Source organism: Plecotus auritus, assembly GCF_963455305.1.
Source record: "Plecotus auritus genome assembly, chromosome: 3".
In the NCBI taxonomy this organism is placed as follows: Eukaryota; Metazoa; Chordata; class Mammalia; order Chiroptera; family Vespertilionidae; genus Plecotus; species Plecotus auritus.
In genome coordinates this window covers 167263349-167269165 of record NC_137772.1, presented here as the reverse complement: position 1 = coordinate 167269165, position 5817 = coordinate 167263349, and the positions used below count along the sequence as shown (strand labels likewise).

General features: G+C 37.5%; 1 pseudogene across 1 annotated transcript; it reads left to right on the top strand.

Annotated features, from left to right (window-relative positions):
* Positions 1-1116: 1116 nt before the first annotated feature.
* Positions 1117-1747, top strand: LOC308244219 (protein BTG3-like; annotated as a pseudogene). Its single transcript has one exon. The product of its transcript is annotated as a protein BTG3-like (transcript).
* Positions 1748-5817: the final 4070 nt, after the last annotated feature.

Below are 5817 nucleotides of genomic sequence, written 5' to 3'. Positions count from 1 at the left end.
CAGAATACAAACAAATCAAGAACAAAAATGGTAGAATGATGTAAATAGACATTTTATGTAAATTTTTAAAAAATTTCAAGTCATAAGCATTTCTTTATAAATCAGTGCCAAATACACCATCTTATTTTTCTTTTAAAATGGCTGATATTAAACATTTTAAATCTCAGTGGTTTTATAAGTAAAAGCCATTTAATTATCTCTTTTTAAAACCAAAGTGTAAAAGAAAATTGAATGTCAAGGTACTAAGACACCCAAGGCATAAAAGCCTATAAAGATTATTGGAAATAACTACCAGGTACCATATACATGGAACAAACATTCCAGAGTTGCTTTGGATTTTTATATATATGACTAGAGGCCCAGTGCATGAAAATTCATGCACTGGAGCAGGGGTCCCTCAGCCCAGCCTGCCCCCTCTCACAGTCCGGGAGCCCTCAGGGGCGGGAGGCGAGCCAGCGATCAGGGGAAAGCGATGCCCCCATCACACCTCTGCTGCTGCCACTGCCAGCAGTGCAAGCCTCGGGTGGCCCTGGTTACTTGAGCCTCAGGCAGCTCTGGGCTGCTGGGCAGCCACCATCTGAGGCTTGCCTGCACCTCAGGCTGGCCCTGGAAGGCTGGGCAGTCGCCATCTGAGGCTTGCTTGTGCCTTGGGCCAGTCCTGGGTGGCTGGGGGGCTGAGGGAACTGGGGGACTCCGGAGCCAGACATGCAGAGTGGCCGGACCCACCTAAAGGCGGGCCCAGCCATGCCGTGTGCCTGCCACCCCAGTGGGGCTGAGGGGACTGGGCGCCACCATCTTGTGGCTGTGGGCACCGCCATCTTTGAGGGCAGGGCAGTCAATTAGCATATTTCCTCCTTATTGGCTGTGGGCGCCATCATCTTTGTGAGGGCATGATGGTCCCTCTTTATTATATAGGACTGATGTTGTCTCACTCCATAAAATATTGTTAAAGATGATTAAAATGTGTAAACCTACATTGATAAGTATAAATTTAATTTGTAAGACATGAAAGAGGAAATTTATGTCCTACCGTCTTGCTATATAGTTATGTTTTTCTCCAGATGAGTGAAAATAGTGTTCTGAGTTCTGCATTTATAACTAAGATGACTCAAAGACATGAGGCTAGTTCGAAAACATGATACGTTGAAAAAAGAGGCAGTTGAGAGGTTTGCTGAGAAATTGATGCTTCAAGAAAAATACAAAAATTATTGGTATCCTGAAAAACCATCAAAAGGACAGCCTATGGATGCATTTGTGTCAATAAGTTTCAGAGAGTTGATCCTGACATATTGAAAGCCTGTGAGAACAGCCACATTTTGTACAGTGCCTGGGCTTGTGAGAGGACCTCATTCTGTGGGTGGACCACATGAGGTAGGGAGAAAAAAAATGCAGTCATTGTTGCCAGCTTTGAAAATGAGGATAGAACAAGAACGAGATCACTAAGAAAGTTACCTGGGCCCATGATAAGGTTATCTCTGATTATCAGTCAGGATCCCCTTCTTCAGATGAAGAAACAAGGAAGTATAGGTGAAATCCAGTTCGGTGACTGCAACCCAAGCCCCATGTACCAGATTTTAGAACTGATATTCCCACCTCTTCCAATGTGGCACCCTTTTCCCAGAAAAAAAAAAGCCAGGAATGTACTGAGGGAATGGCCATCAGTCACTACCCTCTTCCTGTTCCATTTAATTTTCCAAATCAGAGAAGAAAGAATAATAATCCATATCACCCAATTCCAGTCACATGAAATGTATTGTGACCAGATTCACTGGAGTAATCCTTACATGGTAACACCTCATAGTAGTAAAGTTAAGTAGGTTAAACCATCACACTTATTTTTATAGAGAAGTTATTGAGAATAATCTTTCTAAAAATATATGAACTTTAGATATATTTATATAGTTTGAAAAACTTTATTAAATTAGTTATGTGCCTGACATTTATATATATAAATATAGATATGCATTTAATTTATTTCAGAGAAGAGGGGAGAGGGAAAGAAAGATAGAAACATCAATGATGAGAGAGAACCATTGATCGACTGCCTCCTGCACACCCCTTACTGGGAATTGAGCCCATAATTCAGGCATGTGGCCTGACCAGGAATCAAATCACAACTTCCTGGCTCATAGGTCAACACTCAACGACTGGGCCACACCAGCTGGGCGAAGATTGGAAACTTTTTATTCATTTTTATCTTCATAACCTATATAGGTAGTAGGGGCTCATAACATTAATAAAATTAGCAATAAAAATACTTTTATAACATTTTGGCTAATTCATAGTTCCACTTAATTCCCAGAACACTAATTAGAATTACAACAACACTGTGGTGTGGATAATTTTATTATGCCAATTTTATGAAGGGTAAAATGAGGCACAGGTGGTTAAGTAACATCTCTAAAATCACATAACTAGTAAGTTGAAGAACTAGGATTTGAATTCAGTTAGTTGACTACACAGTTCATACTTCTAAGTTCTTAATGAATAAAATATGTTGACTTGCTCAATAACTGATAACTACTTTTTTTTTTAAGTCTTTTCATCCTCCAGTCCTCTGGCTATGGTAAAAGCAGACTCTAGTCTTCCCAAGTGAACCTCAAAGACACATCCTGGTTAATAAATGGTGAAAATACTTAAAGTTACTGATGAAGTGATAGAGTGATAAATCATATACTTATTTGAATACATAATAGAAAGGTTGGTAGAGACAACATTAGTAATTTTAGATTTTTGAGTCACCATAAATATTAACTAACAACACATAATATCCTGAAATAAAACAACAATAGAATTGTGCCTATCAAATTTAAAACACATGAAAAAATGTATGTTTGACTGTATTGAGGTGATCAAGGGAAAAGATTTTTGACAGAAGAATGGAAGCACATATTTTCTTACATAAGCAACATGGAGTCTCCTAGAATCTTTTTTTTCAAGATCTTCCATCATTTTAGAACTAGACTATAGATAATCACTTCACATGCCTCCATAAAAACCAATGCAGAATAAACTAGCATCACTGTCCTCAGGAATTTGCATCATCATAATATATAAAACAGGAAAAAAAACTACTGAAAATATACTATTAATTCTACTTCTTGTTAGGGTATAAATGATCACAACACATTTTTGTTTCCATTGTAATCATTAGAAAAAGTAGTAAACTAAAAATTATATACATATATATGTATGTATATATTAAATTATAGAGAGATGATGATAGGTAGATAGATAGATAGATGATAGATAGATGATAGATAGATAGATGATAGATAGATAGATAGATAGATAGATAGATAGATAGATAGATAGATAGATAGACCTTGACACAAGGAGTCTACAGGAGCTAAATTCCAAATAAGACTAAGACCTTCCTAGATAAGCAGACATCTGTGCCACAAGGGGGCATTTGGCAAGTCTAGCACAATACGTACAAGGTCGGCAATGCCATAGATATAGGAATCTGCTTCTATGGAAAGTGGGGCTTTTACCTCTTCAGTTTGGGTGACAGGTAGGAAGCATTAAGAACCAAAAATGCAGATCTAGTTTTTTCCAGCGATCCACTGATTCCGCCCATGGGACTTTTACTAATAGCTGGGGAGTGCTGACTGCTGTGCTGGCAGCAGTGTTGAATACTGAGGCTGAGATGGAAAGCCAAAAGGGACCTCCACAGTCTCCTTATGTTTAGATTCCAAGTCATTCTGGGTCCAGAGCTCAAGGCATTTTAAGTCAGAAGGGGATAGAAACTGAAGTTACAACTCAGCAATCAGCTTCAATCCAGTTTAGTTCCTGATTGAAATGAAGTACTAGCTTCCTAACGGAAAGAACATGCCCTCATTAAAGGAAAATGCTATTAATTGCAATGCCTATGGTTATTTAAGTAGCATAAAATGTAAAGTTATGGCAAAAATGTGACCCATAGTCAAGAGGGAAAATTAGTCAATAGAAGAAGATCCACATATAACCCAGAAGTTAAAATTAGCAAAAACTATAAAATAAATATTGTAAATATATTAAAGGAAATAGAAATTATACAAATATATGGACAAAGTGAGTGAAAGGATAACCTAAAAAAAAACTTCTAACAAAAATGGATGTTATAGAAATAAAATATACAATATTTAAGTTAAGAATTTATTGGAGAGTTTTAGAGCTCAATAAAATGTTTATTAAAGTATTACAGTTAACAATATTTTAAAACTTAATTGTATAGCGAACCCATTGGTTGCATTTTAAAGTAAGGAAAAACCTGATAAAAATCTAATTTTCTGTATTTCTTCTTCTTAGAGATTTAGTCGTAAAACTGTCAATATTATCATTAAGTCAACATCAACAACATGATACATTTGTACTTTATATAGCATATCATGAAGTGGGTCCATTATAAATTTCTCAGTGATAATGAATTCCAAAGTATCAGATATATTAAACATATTTTTCATATACTCTATAATTTATTTGCAAAAATAAGTAAGAAAATTGTACAATGAATTATGTAAAAAAATGATTAACCCATCTTTTGACAAATCAAGTCATTCATATTATGAAAAAAAATTGAAACCAAATCCCAAATAATAAAAATTTTATATTTGGACCATTATCGTTATATACAATTTAATAATATCATTGAACCTAAATAAACAGTTTATCTTTCACCTTTCATATTTTGATTGGATATATCAACAAAGGGCCTCACCTAAAATGTCCTAGGAAGGATATTTTGTTTTATTTTCACCATATCATAGAAGATTAAAAGTTTTTCCTTTGCCATATTTACAAGGAAGAATACCATTACATAGCTACAGGAAAAAGATATTGGCTGTGAGAGAGATGATGGAGTAGGAAATATACCTTCTAAAGAAGTTAAAACTTTCCTTCATAAAAAATAATAGTAATAACATTATGGTTATATGTTATATATATATATATATATATATATATATATATATATATATATATATATATCATACCTAATAATAGACAAACATGTAAATTGACCGTACCTCCGCTACGCCCACAGCCAATCAGAGTGAGTATGCAAATTAACCCAACAAATATGGAGGTTAATTTGCATATGTAGGCGCCCAGCAGCCTGGGTCCTGGGAACTTTCTCAGCACCCAGGTCACTCCAAGGTAGGCTCCGAATGGGTCCTGAGCAATCTGAAAAGGGCCTGAGCCAGGGGGCTCCTGGGCAGGGGTGGAGCCAGTGATCAGAGGGAGCTGGGGGGCCCTTGCCCAGGCCCTTAGGTTTTAGGCCTTGGCAGGGGTGGAGCAGGTGATTGGAGGGAGCTGGGGGGCCCCTGCCCAGGCCCTTAGGTTTTAGGCCTTGGCAGGGGTGGAGCCGGAGATTGGAGGAGATAAGTGTGAACTACAGAGGAAACACCTTTTCTGACCTCTCATTGGCTAAGCTCCCTGTATGCCACTGGTAATATTCTTAGTAACTTGGGTATAAGAATCCAAAAAGGTGATCTAGGGCTTTTCCACCACACTCCTGGAGAAAAAAACGAAGGTCCGCTGCTGGAGGGCTAAGAAATGTCATATCTTGCCCTAGCCGGTTTGGCTCAGTGGATAATGCCTAGGCTTGCCAACCATAAGGTCCGGGTTTGATTCTGATCAAGGGTATGTACCTAGGTTGCAGGATCCTCCCTAGCTGGGGCCCAGGTCAGGGCTCATGCAGGAGGCAACCAATCAAAGTGTTCCTCTCACTTTGATGTTTCTCTCTGCCTTTCCCTTTCTCTTCCACATTCTCTAAAAATCAATGGAAATATATCCTCAGGTGAGGATAAAAAAAAAAAAAAAGAAAGAAAGAAAGGT